A 17,109-nucleotide genomic window follows, 5' to 3' on the forward strand; every position below is an offset into this window, starting at 1 on the left:
TTTTCCAGAGATCCTCCCCTCTTCCTTGCCAAAAAGTGGGGCCGGGGGACAGCCACCCTGCACCTCCCACCCGTCATAACTGCCCTCGGGAGACGTACCTGATTTATTTCCTTTGCTGCCTCCTCTTCTGCCCAATTCCGCTGATGACCGGGGATGGGTCGAGTGAGCTGGTTGAAACCAGTCTACACCTCCTTTCCTGCTTTCCTGCCAGCTGGGAGAAACACCGCCAGCCCCTCCTGGTTTACCCCTCCCTCCGTTAGAACAGCCAGATGAAGGCAAGCAGCTTCCCCTCTAGGGGATGGGGGAACTTGCTCTCTGGGCTGGGGCTCCTCCCCTCCGTTGGCTTCTCTCCAAACTGGGGCTATTACTCAGTATTTTCACCTGGACCTTCTACCCACTCTTCAACCCTTCTTCTTGGAATCCAGGGGGAGAAGCTGCTTGTAGATACCCCGAAACTTCTCTATTTCCGCCATTGGCACTTTAAAGCCTGAAGATGGGGTCATAAACCTCCCTGTAGTCTTCTAAATATTCCTGGTGGGGTTTTTTTTTAATTCTAGATTTTGTCAATTTTTTGTTCATTTTGTCACATTGGGATAGGAAAAGTCTGTCTTTTTGTTTCTCTCCACCCTTATATTCCAGAAACTCCCCTTGCTCTTTACAGCATAATATTCTGAAATATAAAATTACCGTAATTTAATTAACCATCCTTTTACTGATAGAGTGGTTAACTAATTAATGGAACAAGCAATTTATGCCCAGTGTGATCCGGAAACAGGGAAATGATCATGTTTACATAAAACTGGTGGAATTTTTAACTGATACAAATCCCCAAAAGGTGTACTCTATCAGAGATCTTAAAAAACGTCTGTGCTCTCTAATTCAGAAATCCCATGTGTAGAAATTGATGCTAAGGAAATAATTATAGCAGAGCCTAATGATTACTAGTACAAGAATATTCAATGGTGCTTTATATAGAAAAGGAAAAATGTTGGAAATGCAATTATTCAGCAAGAGAGGACTGGTTAGAAAATTATGATACAAGTGTGTGATGAGACCAATGCAGCCATTAGTTACCGTGAGGGGGATAAAGAGACCTCACACTGTTTGCAGAGAGGTAATCCGAGGTGCCCTGCCCACTGTGTGTGTGTGTGTTTTTTTTTCTTTCTTTCACTGGCCTTACAGTAATTGGAAATAGTCCCTAGATACTGGCAGTAAAGTGATTCCTAGTCCTGGTTCTGGTGTATGAGTATGTGTGTATGTGTCTGTGTATGCAGACACACATACATGCACACACACACACACACACACACACACATACTTCTTAGGCATGTTTGCAAAAGGAGATAAGCTAGAGAAAATTGTTTTTACCAACATCACTTCCATAGGGAACACTGGATTTACTTGAAAGAAATTTCTTGATAAACTACTGAGAGTATGAAATACAAATGCTCTGAATTTGCAAGAGACAGACAGAAGAGTCTTCTGGTTCATTCTGGAAGAAGCAGAAGTCAAGGATTGGGAAGATGTGTCAGGGATTCCCAAGACCACTCTCAGGTCTGATGATTTTCTAGAAGGGCTCCCAGAACTCAGAAAAGCTGGTATCGTCACAGTTAATGTTTGTTATGTGAAAAGATACAGATTAAACCAGCAAAGGGGAAAACCTGCCCAGGCAGAGCCCAGGCACTGGCTTTCAGTCATACCTCCCAGTGGGATCATGGAGACGACACTTAATTCTCCTGGCAGCGACGTGTGACAACTCACACAGACTACTCTCAGCCAGAGAGGCTCCACGAAGCCTTGGTGTCTGTAGCTTTTACTGGGGGTCAGTCACGTCAGGACTTTGTGACTGCCCCTCATAACCCCGTCTCCAGCCTGTCCAGAAGTCCCACGGACTGAGGAGGGCCCAGAATCCCCACCACAAATCACAGTTTGCATAAACTGTCCAACAGGGCCCAAGGCTTCAAGTATCCAAAGACACTCTTCTCACGCAGGTGGTTCCAAGGGCTTACAGGTCATCTTCCAGGGGCAGCTCCAAAGCCAGTCTTCTTTGTGAAATGTGCAGCATTTGACCATCCCCAGCCTGCAGAGTGAACAGGGCACAGAAGGGAGGGACGAATGAAAACACAGAGATGTCAGAAAAGTCTTGTGGACAGAGTGTCCTCCCTGTAATCCCCAAATCTCCAAGAAAAGCCTAGGAGAAGTCCTGAAATACTTTCTGTAAGCGCTTGCTGTGAGCACATAGATTTGCATCAGAGAAAAAGTATTCGTTTGGGGCAAGGGTGGCAGGGAACAAACATGAAGACAGACAGAAACAGGGATTGGGGGGGGGGGGGTAAGCCACAGGACCAGAGGGAATCCTACAGGTGGGTTGCCAGCAGCATCCATGGCCAGGGGAGCCCCGACGAGGGTGAACAAGCTATTTTGACGAGGGGAAGGGGCAAATGCGTTTTCTAAGCATCATTTTTCTGTCTTCTTTGTATGACTCATTATCATAGTACATTTTCTCAAGTAGTGGCTTTCCGCCCTAGCCATACATTCCAATCACCTGGAAAGAATTTTTTAAATGACCTAACCCCAAATGAATCAGAGTCTCTGGAAATCGGGGCTGGGCATCGTTTTTGGTTTGGGTTTTTTTTGTTGCTGTTGTTGTTTGTTTGTTTTAAATTCCGTGGATGAATCTAATGCATAGACAGGGTGGAGAGCCAGTTCTCGGAAGCGTCTGTCACAGCCCTCATGATGGTCTTTTTTTCCAGGTTACCTTCAGACAGGGTTTCTCAACCTCACCACTGCTGATATTTTGGCCCAGTCATTCTGTTTTGGGGGGTTGTCTTGTGCATTGTAGGATGTGTTTAGCGGCACCCTTTGGCTTCTACCCCCTAAATGCCAGTAGCACCCTATTCCCCAGTTGTAACAATAAAAAATGTCTCCGACACTGCCAATGTCCCCTAGTGGGTCAAAAATCACTTCTAGCTGAGAACTGCAGCCTTAAAAGAACTACTGGCGGTGCGACTTGCAGGAAATTTTCTAGGGGGTACAGATATTTCTTTGCCCCTCCTCCGCCAACACTCTGCTGGTGTATCAGTCAAATCCGTGTGAAGTGCCTCTGTACAAGGCAGCTGATGTGTGGTCCCCAATCAGTGGAAAGTTGCGAGCAGTCGTCCTGCAGAAATGACACACACCCATGTAAATTGGAAACTTTCTGAGTGTTTCTGAGAAATGGTGTTTAAAGCACAGGCTGAGAAAAAGGAAAAAGAGCCCAGCCCAGGAACACATCCTAACTGCAACATTTATTCATCAAGATATCTTGGGGGATTTTTGGTAGTTTTTACTAACCAAAGCCAGTCTAAAAGAAAAAAAAAATGGCTGAAAATAACACCACACTATTGTTCATGGGTCTATGGTCAGCTGGGTGGCTGTGCTGGGCTTGTCTGGGCTCACTCACGTGCCTGTGGTCAGCTGGACGTTGGAGAAGTGGCTTTGTTGATATTCGCTGGGCTCCGTCACATGCCTGGGTCTTAGCCAGAAAAACTGGGCTCCACCCCACCTGGTCCCTCTCACTCCGCAAAAGGCCAGCGAGGCCTTGCCCACAAGGTGACGTCAGGGTTCCAGGAGCACAGCTGGAACCATGCATGGCCTCGGCCCCTTATCCCTTCCCCTGCATTCCTTTGAGCCCAGAATATCACAAGGCCAGCGGGCAGGAAAACAGATTCCTCTCTTGATGGCAAGGGCTGCAAAGTCATTTGCAAGGTGACAGCCACAGGGAGGGAGGGAGCACTGTGGTCATTTCTGCAATCTACCACACTTGGGCAAGCTGCTTAACCTGGGCCAGCCTCCATTTTCTCAGCTGCACAACAGCTGGGGCGGGGCGTATTGTCTACCTCAGAGTCGCGAAGATTCCGTGCCTAGTGCCCAGGTGACTGTCTTGTCATTCTGCTCTTTAATATAGTTCCCTTGGGGAATGGAATCTGAATCCCTTAGTGCCACTGTGAAAGCCTGCATGATTTGGACCTTGTCAGTCTACTCCCTCTCTGCCTTCCTGACAGACATGTCAGCGTCTGAGCTATTCAAGTTGCGGGATGCTCTGCCTTCCTCCTGGAGCACCCACCTGTCTTCTTGGCCCCTGAACACTTAGATGCCGCTGAGACGCGGTCTGCTCTCGGGCCTGCTTCTTGCCCCAGTCCTCCCCTTCTGAAAAGAGCTCATTATTTGCTCTTCACCAAGGTCAGCAGTGACTTCAGGTGCGACACGCAGGGAATACTGGGTATCATCAAATCATCAATCTCCCTTCAGTTTTTCAATACTTCTGATCACACAGGGAAATTTCCTTTTGATGTTGGTGTGTCTTTAACACCCCTGGAATCTTTGCCAGCCTCCTTTTTGTATGACACAAAGTGAACCTAGGTCTTGAACCTTACAGGAGGAAAAAAAGTATTAGCCCTGAATTGTTTCCATCATTTTTATTTTTACAGTCACTTTCTTTCGTGGCAAGAGATACGAGTTCTACATTTTTCATGGCGCTATAAAGTTGCCTTCAAACCCGCCTTTATTTGGCCAATAAAAAAAGGAACCAGTTTGAAGGAGAAAACCTTAAATAAATATCCATGTGGGTGGTTCTCAGAGAGGACAAAAATAGAGAAGGGGTAGTAGAGTGACAAGTTTGGGAAAATCCTGACTCGGATCATCTGTACAAGCTCTTCTAATAAAAATCCTCCTATGCTTATAGGGTTCCCTTGGTGGTGGTGGAGTCAAGCTTTTGTCTGGCACTGGATCCCACAGTCTGTGAGGGCAGCGACCAGGTCTTCCCAGTCTTTGACACCAGCTCCTCACAAAGGGGCTGGCAAATTCAGCACTCCAGTACCATTCGTGGGAGACGAGGGAGTTGTCAGTGATTCATAATCCTTTACTCAGCCAGATTGCATTATCCTCCCAATGATAGTAGGAGAAGGAGGGAAGACGGAGTACTAACAGTAGCAACTGTAGTAATAGTAAGAGCAGAAACAGTAATGGTACCAGGAGCGGTCATGGTAATGTGACGCGTGGTTGTCGTAGGAGCAGTAGAGGTGGTAGTAATGGTCGCAACCATTTACTGTACACCTGATGTGGGTTAAGTATTGGACTTAATTCCCTATGCATCTGCTCATTTTTCTCATCGCAACCCTACAAGCTACTCTTACTACCTTCACTTTACAGATGAGATGTTGAAGCTTAATGAGCTCAGATAATTGGCTGGGAAGTAGCAGAACTGTGAGTCTGAGGCCAGTCTGACTCCCAGATTTGTGCTCTTCACGGCCAGAGACAGCTCCTCCCACAAGGGTTTCCAGAGTGCAGCGACTTGTACCTTTCCAAAGGCAACGAGAACTCTGCTTCAGCAATTCATGTATAATTTAAGGGAATTCTGAAGCAATTTGAATATTTAAATTATGTCTTATCAAGGCAAAAAAAAAAAAACGTTAAAAAAAAAAAAAAAGCTGCTTCTCTTCAATCTACTACAATTCCCAGAATTTCAGGAGAATATCTGAGAACTCCCCCATCTCTACTCCATCTCCAAATACCCCCGGCCCCACCCATGCCATCTCCAGCTTCTGGTCTCTCGTTCCTCTGAAGAAATGAGATTCAGGTGGAAAAATACTGGCACAAGCTTGACCAAGGTTCTGTAATAAAGACACTGTGCATCACGCATCGGCTGCTGGCTGTTGCCATGGTGACAGCCACGATTTCTCCCAGACAGCTTGGGTCTGAAGAGAGGGTGGACCCTAGGGGAACAAGTGGATTTCTCCGACCTGTCAGTCCCTCTCACCTTTCCTGTTTCTCTCACCTCCCCCACTCCCACCAGCCCCCGCACTTCCTTAGATGACCTGACAGCGGGTACCAGCAACCCCCCACCATCATTAGCATTTGGCTCTGAGCCCAGCGTTCTGGCAGCACATTCCTCACCTTCCGTGCCAGCCAATCTCCTGTCCCCAGCCTGCCTCCATCAGCACTGCAGCAGCTGCACCAGCCACCTCAACATCAAGGTCACCACAGGGGGCAACAGTGACAAAGCACCCCCTTCCTTTTTGGGTGGGCATTGCACTGGTTGGCGCCTCCCTATTGTCTGAGCCATTGGGGGTAATAAGATTGTGGTTCTGCAGAAAGATGGTGTCCCTTGGGACGATGGGGTCGCTCAGTCAGTTAAGTGTCCAACTCTTGGTTTCAGCTCAGGTCATGGTCTCAGGGCCGTGAGATGGAGCCCCACGTTGGGCTCTGTGCTCAGCACTGAGTCTGCTTGGGACTTTTCTCTCTCCCTCTGCCCTCCCCCATCCCAAAAATAAAAATAAATCTTTAAAAAAAAAAAAAAAGATGCTGTCCCTAGGAGAACAAGTAAGGGGAAACACCAATCCTCGGAGGGGTTAAGATGAGTACAAAATACCCCAGAAAAGTGAGGAAAGAATCAAAACAGTTCCCGTGTCAAAGCAGCTTGGAGCCTAGGCACCAAGGATGATAGTGGAGATGATGCAGATGAGGATAAAGGTGCTGATCCCGATGATGACAACTGACCATTTATTGAGTACTTACTATGTGCTAGACACCACGCGCAGCCCTTTGCAAGTGTTATCGCACATGAACCTCGTATCAGCTCTACGGTCGCCTGTACTAGCCAGGTGGCAACCTCTGTTCCTATATCCAGTTCATAGGTGGGATTCTAAGACATAGACAGGTTAAGTGTCTCACCCTAGGGAAGAACAACCTAGAACAAATCCAGAACATGGGCCATTCTGCAAGACAGTTGGCCTGGACTCCTCAAAAATACTGATGTCATTTACAAAAGGGTAAGGATCTTTCCTAGAAAAAAAAAGAGGAGTAAAGAGATTAGTAACCAAATGCAATTTGTGATCCTTACCTTCCCCCCTGATATGGAGAATAAAAACAGGATAAAACATGTTTGAGGCACACATGGTGAAGTTTAAATACGGATTGCATATTAGATGACATTAGGAATCATTGTTAATTTTTACTAAGTTGATACTAATATTGTGCTTATGTAGGACAATGTACTTATTTTTGGGTGACACGGGCTGTAATATTTACGGAAAAAGTGTCGTGATACTTATAATTTACTCGTGCATATACTTACTCCGTGACATTTCCTAATAGCCTATTCTCTGATTTCTCTGGACTCTAATGGTGGGGGGGGGGGGATCCTACAATTCAATTCAGTTGTGACATTAACTACCCAGAGTCAGCACAGACCCCACAGGTTAAGGGGTTTGTCGCACAAGACTGCCCCATTAAGATACCAATCACAAGTCCAAGGTTGTCACCTCTACTTCTGACTGCCAGGCTATAAATTCAAGGTTGTCCCCACAGTCCCCTCCTCAGTTTTGATTGTTTGCTAGAATGACTCACAGAAGTCAGGAAAGCATTGGACTTATATGTACTAGTGTATGACAAAGGGTGCAACTCAGGAACAGCTAAATGGAAGACACACACAGGGTAGGGTAGGGGAGAAGGGCACGGAGCTTCCGTGTCCTCTCGGGGCACACCACCCTCCCTGCCTCTCAGGTTGTTTGCCAACTCCAAAACTCTCTGAACCCTGTCATTTGGAGGTCCTTATGGAGGTTTCATCACGTAGGCAGGATTGCTGAAATCACTGGCAGTGAGCGAAAATCTCCAGCCCCTCTGGGGATGGGGCTGAAAGTTCCAACCATCTCATTATACCTGGGTCTTTCTGGTGACCAATCCCCAGTCCTGGAGCTATCTAGGGACCCCCCCCCCCCCAGCCACCAGTAATTCATTCGCATACAAAAGGCACACTTATGTTGCCCAGGGATCCACATGTTTTAGGAGCCATGTGCCAGGAACCTGGGACAAAGACCAAATATTGATTTTTGTTATAGTATCACACTTACGCACACACACACATATATAGCAAATATAGCAAAATGTCAACAACTGTTGAACCCTGGTGGTTCATCATTAGGTTATCAGTAGTATATCACATGAGTCATCATAGTACTGTTCTTTCAACTTTTCTCTGTGCGTGAAATTTTTTCATTGTAGGTGTGAATAAAAGTAAAGAAAGGTTGAGTAACTTGTCCAAGGCCCAAGGTCACATAGCTATTAGGCATCAGAAGTGAACTCTGATCTGAGCCACCTGGCTTCAAAGCCTGTGTTCCCGGGACGCCTGGGTGGCTCAGTTGGTTAAGCAGCTGCCTTCGGCTCAGGTCATGATCCCAGCGTCCTGGGATCGAGTCCCACATCGGGCTCCTTGCTCCACAGGGAGCCTGCTTCTCCCTCTGACTCTTCCTTCCACTCTGTCTACCTGTGCTTGCTCTCACTCACTCTCTCTCTGACAAATAAATAAATAAAATCTTAAAAAAAAAAAAAAAAAAAAGCCTGTGTTCCAGAACACTGTTCTGTTGCTCACCTTAGAGTTACCCGCGGGTTCCCTTTGCAGAGGGCCATGTACTTGGCGATGGTAAAGAAGCAGGTATTGGTGTGATGGGAGAATCCCACCATCCAAGCTGTGAAACAGCCCTTCACCTATTCAAGAGCTATTTTTCTGAGGTAGCTATGGGACTGTCAGTGGCTAAAGAAATGCCGTTATGAATGAAAACAGATGAAAGTTCCCGCCTCTGTGCAGCTTACATTGCAACCACTTTAGACTACATTCTTAGCAGCAGGGTCTGGCATCTGATACCCCTTGAAACATGTTTCTGGGTGTAGCCTAGGAAGGGGAGTTGAGAGCTATCGTCTGTAATTTTTGTAGCATCAAAATGTCTGCAGTATCAATAACAACATCAACATTAGCAAAATTATTGAGAGTATTTCTTAAAAGCACAAGTCCAAAATTTACTTTCAACACTAGACTTAACAAGTCTGACAGTATTAAAGTAATCCTGTGGCCAAGCAGGAACTGTGGCTTGCCGCCGCCGAGCGTCATAACGGAGGCTCATACTGCATCTCCCTAGCCCGGGAAAAGATCCAAATTCAAAATCTGAAGTACGGTTTCTACTGAATGCATATGGCTTTCACACCAGCGTAAAGTCAAAAAATCCAAGTCGAACCATCGTAAAAATCAGGGGCCATCTGTATTGGTTGAAGTGTCTACTCAATCTTGAAGACATTCCAGCAATGCATATGTGGATCAAAAAAAAGTAAACTAATAGATTATCAATGAATAAAAAATAAAACCTTGGGATTTGTGAAAATATTTAGCAGGCTGAGACGAATTACAAAGACCAAAGAGCTCAGAGGAAAATGTTTCTCGAGATAACAAAGATTTACTGCCAAGCAGATAGCATGTTTGAAAAACGGTCTATACTCAAGGAGGTAAAAGGGCGGATATTAAACCAAGGGTGAAAAGAAGAAACGGATACAAAAAAGTATCGACTTCGTCAAAATTGCAGCTGAAGGCAGGAAAAGCAGAAATGCACAGGAGAAAGTTGTATCAATACAACAAAAGAAGAACTTAGGAAATGCAGAGGAAATTAATCAAGAGAGGGAAAAAAGTAAAAGAACCAGATCATGGAGCTTCTGACTTCCCTATGGTGGGAAAGAACTGGCAATGAGTCTCAAGGCTAAAATTAATGATAGAACACAACAAAGGTTCACTTTCCAGAACTGATGGAAGGGAGGAGCTACACAAACTCTCCTGGAGATGATCAAAGCCTGGTTGAGGGGATATCACACCAGACTTTGAAGCATCATGAGTCTCTCCCCAGGAGCAAAATCGACATATTGCAAATCATTTTTATTGACAATAACATTACACAAAATCTAACTCTTTTCGGGTCCTAAATGCAGGTCAGCATCTGAACATGGATTAATAAAACGAGATGGAGGTTGGGAAGGATGGTTGAAAATAAAAACAAAACAGCTATGGGGGTATGATTATTTGGAAGACAGGTAAAAATGAAAATGCCCCTGGCAAGTGAGTTTTGAGATTTTCCAGTCCTAGGTACCTCTTTCTAAATGCTACTTCCCAGCAGAAAGCCATTCAGGTAGAATGCTAAGGTTTACCAATGGTTTATTTTTTATTTCCAACTGGTAGGTGATTTGAAAGTAGAATGGTAGTAAATAACTTGGTGGGCCCACAAACAGGGAGGTACCATTTTTCCTGGGTGGAATTAATAATCTGAGACTAACTAGAAAGGGATTTTGCAATTAATAGAGCCTCATAGTGGGGATAGGTGTAGCATCCTGTCCTCTCCATTGCAACACAGTGGCACACAAAAGCAGGTACACTTGTCAGTGTGTTCTGACAGAAGCTAACACCCTGAAGGCTAACCTTTTTAAGCACGAATGTTCTCTGAAAGCATCCCTCCCACAACACAACACGTACATGTTGGTCTAAATCTGAGCAATCATGTTCATAAACTTTTTTAGAAAGGATCACCAAAAGGTTATGGAAAGGTCTACCAACTACAATTTTGGTGAACCCACTCCAATTCTCCAACCAACATCACCAATTTCATGCAGTTTTCTGATCCCAAGGGGGTAGGGGAGATCAAAGAAACAAGGCCTCTGGTGGACAGAGAGAACAAATGGAAATTGCAAGAGACGTACGCGAGGATATTTCGCACAAGGAAAGCTATGATTCTTCCTACTTAAATAACAAATGCCAGAATTTCCTAAGGTTCTAGGTTGCTAAAGAAATACGAATGTATTTCAGCTTTGGAAGAAGATTCACATTAGATACGGGATGTTGAGTACCCTCATAGGATCCAGGAATTCGCACCACACCCACCATGGTACTCCTGGACACCTTCCTTCTCTGTTTACTGGAGGTCACACAACCTCACAATGACAGCCCAAGAAGGATGTGCCACCCTGGCTTTTCTTCCTTCTCTTTCCCCACCTGTCAAAAGCAATCCTATTCTTCTTGCTTAATGGAATGATTCCCAACCACAGCAACAGGACTGAATGAAAAAGGAATTTCTGGCTGCCTCCCAGATGCTAAAATAACTTCAAGGATGGACATTTAATTCAGATAATGCCTCAGAATTCACATATGTGCCAGCGGGGTGAAAACAGTCCAGGGTGATTTGCACCCACTATCTCTGCTCCTCAACCTTCTCCTCTTCTCACTCACCACTTCTGAAACTGTTCTCACAGTTTGCACAGTCTGCCCCTGAATCTCTTCTCATCATGGTCACTGATGACCTCCTTTTTGCACCAGGGGACACATCTTGCTTTCTTGACTCTGTCTGACATAGCTGATCACTCCTTTATTTTCTGATTCTTCTCTCTAGCAGAATCCTTGGCATCCCGTCCTAGCCCCTCTGACTGCTCTTTTATATTCTCTTTCCTTTTTCCTCCTTCCTCTTGCCCTTCCCTTTCCTTTCCACAACCCCTTAGATGTTCCTTCTTGTCGGAATCCCACCAGCCTTCTATTCTCTCTACAGTCATTGATGGAGCTTTCAATACAACCACCATGCCACTGATGCCTTATCTTCCGTCTCCAGTTCAGGCATCACTTCTGAGCAACTAGGTTCATGTCTAATTGACTCTCAAATATCCCCTGGTCGTCCCATACATTCCTTAAACTCAACGTGTCTGATGTTGGGCTTACTATCTTCCCCTAACTCTATGGTCCCTCCAGTTTTCTTCCCCTCAAGCAGAGGCACCAGAGTCCATAAGTTACCCAACCTTGAAACATGGGAGTCATCCTGAACTCCTCCTCTTTGTTCACTCGCCACATCCAACCAGTCACAGCTGCGGTGAGTCTACCTGTGAAATCCCTTGCAAGTTGCATGACCACTGTTTCTTGTTCCTCATGCTCATAATCTCTCTAGTTGCTTTGTCTTGCTTCTTCTATACTGTAAACTCCCTGAGGTCTGTCTTCAGCTTGGTCTGTCTTGTCCACCATTTTATTCCCAGGACCTAGGATAGTGCCTAGGCACAAAGTTGGTGGTCAGAATGTATTTGTTGAATCAATGGACAGCCCCTTCCTTGAATAGGTTACGCTTCCTCTCTTCTCTCTCTCTTTATATCCATGGTTCATGTGATCACTGGATTACCTTTCCAATGGTAGATAACTTCCAAGATGGTTCCCAATGATTCTTGACTTCTAATGTTTATGCCCTTATATAATTTCCTCGCCTTCCACTTGGGCTGGGCCTAGTGAACTGAATCTGCCAAAGAAGTGACAGAATATCACTTCTAAGATTAGGTGACAAAGAGACTCCAGCTTCCATTTTGCATGCCTTTTCTTGCTCTCTCTGCCTTTTCTTGCTACTATGTTGTGAGCTATCCAGTGGAAAGACCCTCATGGAAAGGAACTGAGGAAGACCTTCCAGCCAACAGCCAGCAAGGAGACCTGCCAACGACTGTGTGAGTGAGCTGGGAACTGGATTCTTCCTCACTTGAGCCATCAGATGAAACTGTAGTCCCAACCAACACCTTGCCTGCCACCTTGCGGGAGACCCTGATCCACAGAAACTGTAAGATAATAAATACTGATTGTCTTAAGCTGCTAAATCCACAGTAATTTGTTCTGTAAATATAGATAACTATTACTTGACCTAAGGCTCAATTTCAAATTGCAAGCTCTAAATCCTCTAATAGATTATGTTAACTGTGGTATTTTCATACTATGAATACTCTGGAGTAGTTAAGAGAAGCTAAGTCCATCTATGCTAACATGGAAAGGCTTTCAAGACACTGGATTTTAAAAAAGCAAAGTGCGGAGCAATACTTATTGTAGGGTATCATTCATGTAAAAGAAAAAAAAGTCCAACAGAACACACAATATATGGTCTATAGTTACATGTAAGTTTATGTAAATGCATGTAAAATGCAAAATAATTCTGGAAGTAAACATATCCACAGATAGTAATGATTACCTCGGGGTGGTTAAGAAGGACTTAAACTCTGTCTTTCTCTAGTTTTTGAAATTTTAACTTGAAGAAAGTTTAACTTGATGAAAAGGGTAAGTATTACTCTAGTAATACAGACTATAAAAGATCAAAGTCGTGGTAACTCCTTCTCCCCAGTTAACCATTATGAACAGTTTGTTCTAGATTCTTCCATACTTTTTTCTAAACCTAATGAATAAAAATGGGATCCTATTTTACTTACTGTTCTGTAGCCTGATTTTTTTCTACTACCCATATATTGTGCGCATCTCTCTATGCTCATATGTAGAGAACTATTAATTTTTTTGACTACTTCAAGCACAATGCTTGAAGCTTAGTAGTTACTCAAAAAATATCCATCAAGTGCATTCATTTGTCTGTCACTACTGATGGACAGTTGGTTTGATTCTGCAGTAGGACATCTTTTCATACTAATATGATTATTTCCCTGAGATGGATTCCTAAAAAATGAAGTCACAGATTCAAAAGGGCTGTCTTTAAATCTTGCAACATGTTGCCAAATACCTCTGCATTTAGAGTCTACTGTATTACATTCCTACCCATCAGTATGCACAAGTGCCTGTGTCCCCTCATGCCCCCAGCAGTGTGGGATATAATTAATCTCTGACATTAGGTGGCATTGGCTCTTTAACTATCAATGTTGTATTGGGGAGCTGGAGACCAGGCACAGTGCACTGAGCTTACCCGTGCCCTTGAGAGATCAATATAAATGAAGAAAACAATAGTCAGGGTCCCAGCAGGAGAGAGAAGACACACTCAAATGAGGTGATTCAAGGAGCATTTAATAAAGGGACACTTCCTGAAGGAGAGTAGGGTATTGCAATGCCACAGGCATCCTCAAGGACTAAGTACAGCAGGCTCTGTTATCACCCTAGGCCTGCAGAGGCCAACAGAAGAGAGGCGAAGGACCATAACCAGGACACAGAGGGGCACAGGTGGAGAAGGTTGCCTCGCAGGAGCTGTCCTTCTAGGCCACCTAGAGATCAGAGAGGGAGGAAGCTGGCAAATTTTTTTTAAGATTTTTAGAAAACTTATTTATTAGAGAGCACAACAAGCAGGGGGAGAGGCAGAGAGAGAGGAAGAAGTAGTGTCCCTGCTGAATAGGGAGCCCATTGTGGGGCTCAATCCCAGGACCCTGGGATCGTGACCTGAGCTGAAGGCAGATGCTTACCCCTCTGAGCCACCCAAATGCCTGGAAGCTGCCAACGTAATATCCCAACTTCCCACTCCTCCTTCCCTCCTCCCCAGTCATCTTCTGGGACTCCCTCTGGAGTCAAAACCAGTGGGAAGCCAGAGGGTAAGGGAGCCCTTTGAATCGCCTGTATACTTGGCCTTCTGGAGCATGACGCATAGAGCATATAGTAAATGCTCAATAAACGTGTCATTGGATGTAAACCTCACAGCAATTTTTCAAGGCAGGCACTTACATTTCAGTGGAGGAAACTGAGGCTCAGAGAGATGAACTCCCTTGCCTAAGGTCACAGTAGGTCTTGAGGGCTCCTGAGCTCTGTACTCTTCAAGGCTACAGAGTTTGGATCCGATGGCAAGAAGGCAACAGTCAGCACAAACCTGTTGTCAAATGTCAAAATTCCGCAACACAGGGCGAAGCTGTGGATCAGACTCTGCGCAGCCTCTGTGACGTGTGAGGTGGTAGCTCAGGTGGGGTGCGGCGGACAAGTCCCCAGCCGCGCCAGCCACGCCTCCACGCCAGCCATGCCACCACGGGGGCACACCTGGAGGAGAGGGCAGAACACAGGCTGAAAGTCCAGTTCTGGACACGGCTGCTCCCGCTCAGGTCCCCGCTCTGTCCCCTACCAGCTCTGTAACCTTGGGCAGGCTCCTTAGCTCCTCCTGGTCCTGTTTCTCCCTCTGGAAAGTTAGGGTAATCCTGGTTTTTACCTCAGAAGGACTGTTGGGAGGGCTTTATGCGTGACAACGTAGAGTGCCCAGCTCATTTTTTATCGTGTCTATTCTGACTCACCGAGGGCTGCTGCCTCCTGGCCTCGCTCCCCTGAAGAACTCCTGAGGTACCATCTCTCCTTAGTGAGACTCTGCTCACCCAAAGCCAGAGGCATCTTGTCCAGGGCTATAAAGGGCCAAGCATCAATACTTTGGGCTTTGTGCGCCATTCACCTCTGTCACCACTACCCACCGCTGTCTTCCCAGAGCAAAAGCAGCCAGAGACCATCTGTAAATGTGGGTGTGGCTGGTTTCCAGTAAACCTTTATGTATGGACACTGATATCTGAATTTCATGTCAGAAAATAGTATTTCTTTGGATTCTTTTTCAATGACTTAAAATTTCTAAGATAACTCTCAGTCCACAGGCCATACAAAGACCAGTGGCAGGGCGCCTGGGTGGCTCAGTGGATGAGGACTGTGCCTTCGGTTCAGGTCATGATCCGGGGATCTGGAGATGGAGCCGAGCCTCCCCACTCCATTTGTGCTCACTGTCTCTCGTGCTCTTTCTCTCTCTCAAATAAAACCTTAAAAAACAATGAACAACAACAACAAACAAGCGGCAAGCCAGGTTTAGCCCTTAGTCTGTAATTAGCCAACCCTTAGTGGTGGCCCCTTCAGGCGCAACAGACCCCCTAGCAGCACACATGAAACCTGACTTGCTTCTATGTTCACCCCTCAGAATCAGGCCTGGGAACAAACGCCACTGTCCCTGGTTAAGATAAATCTGCCGTGAGCCTGTGTGATGCAGCTTCTGGCACTCAGCTCCACGGTGCTGGGAACTACAGTCCCTCTGGCCTTTTCCCAGTTCTTCAGGGCCAACCCTTTTCCTGCCTCAGGGCTTCCAGAAGGGCGCCCCCCCCCCCCGGTGCTGAAGGCACCTGCCCCCAGTGCGATTGTGCGATTACATCTGTCTTCCTTCCCACTGTACTTTCGAGGCCCAACATAGGGCCTAGCATACAGGGAGTGCTCAATAAATGTGCCTCAGACTTAACCCCATACCAGAGGTAGATGCCCACATACCGAGGGGAAAACTGCAGCTCAGAGAGGGGACTTAACCAGTGCAGGGTCACACAGCTAGCTTCGGAGGTTTCAGCATGCAATGCTCTCTGTTGACCCGGGGAATCTCAAAGTGCCTCATATTCTAGTGCTGCCGTCAACTATCTGAAGATCTTGATCAGGTCACTTAGTCTCTCTGTGTCTCAGTTTCTTGGTCAGTAAAATAGGCATGATAATAATAACAACAAGGTCTTTCTCACTCGGTTGTCATGGGGATCGAAGGAGTTCGTAGACCAGCGGTGTGTAGAAATGTGCCCGGCATTAGTCCTTGTCAGCATGAAGCTCTCGGCCGTGAAGGAGACTGAGGAGATCTTAGGTCTGGGCAAAAGCAATGGCTTCCTCCCTCAGCCCCAGGGTGACCCTGCCCGCAGAGAACTTTAAGGGGGCACAGGCTCACAGAGCCCATGGTGCCGAAAGCCCTTGGAGGAGAGGCTCCTGGGCATTTGTAGAGAAAAGCAAGATCTCTCAGCCTAGGAGGTGAGGCTACCCTGGCTTTGCTGGGGTTAAGTCCAACCAGAACGTGTTTATTTTCCCCTGTGTCTGGAAGGGCCTCTCTGGTCTCCATGGCAACATGATTTCCTGTCCTGGTTTTCCCTTGGACGAGATACCTGCTGAATGCAGAGGCGTCTGGGCTAAAGCTTGGGGTGGAGGCCAGGGTTGAGGCAGGCCACTTTAACTCACTCCCCCACGCCGGCTGGGTGGGCCGCGCAGCCCGGGCCCATGTCACAAGAACCTTTGTTTACCAGCCCAGACATCCAGCTTGAGGGTGACGTCATGGAATCCAACCCAGATTCCTTGCTACGCCCCATTTTCTCTCTGTCTTCCTTGTCCAGGGTTTTGTTTCTTCCTGCGGCTGAGGACACAGAGGCTCACACGCATCCCCAGTTTCCAAAGAATATTTCTAAGTCCCCCCTTATCACAGGTCGTACCCCAAGTCTGGAAATTTCACTAACCGTCATACATTCATTCATCCTTTCTTTCTTTCTTTTTCTTTTCTTTCTTTTTTTTTTTTTTAGTAGTTTTATTCATTCAACAAACACTTGGGTATTGGATTAAATGACAAAACTGTGCTGGAACTGAAAAAAGGTGCCAAATGGGTTGGATCTTTAGTCTTGAGGAACCTGTCCACTGGAGAGTGGGGACAGGCATGTGGACGGCTACGCACTATGCAGAATGCCTGGTGCCTAGACAGAGGGCTCTGCAGGGTGGTGTGGAACCGCGATGGGAAGCTC

The 17,109-nt window shown here is 46.1% G+C and overlaps 1 long non-coding RNA gene across 2 annotated transcripts; it reads right to left on the reverse strand.

The window, feature by feature from the left end:
- Positions 1-1,357: 1,357 nt before the first annotated feature.
- On the reverse strand, positions 1,358-16,345 carry LOC132027193 (uncharacterized). Of its 2 annotated transcripts, none has more exons than XR_009407084.1 (3): positions 15,842-16,345; positions 14,288-14,593; positions 1,358-2,080 (listed from the first exon to the last, which is right to left on the reverse strand). It is a non-coding gene; the product is annotated as an uncharacterized LOC132027193 (long non-coding RNA). The 2 variants fall into 2 exon arrangements; XR_009407085.1 differs by lacking the exon at positions 1,358-2,080 and adding an exon at positions 13,666-13,836.
- Positions 16,346-17,109: the final 764 nt, after the last annotated feature.

Source organism: Mustela nigripes, chromosome 11 (assembly GCF_022355385.1).
Source record: "Mustela nigripes isolate SB6536 chromosome 11, MUSNIG.SB6536, whole genome shotgun sequence".
Lineage (NCBI taxonomy): Eukaryota > Metazoa > Chordata > Mammalia > Carnivora > Mustelidae > Mustela > Mustela nigripes.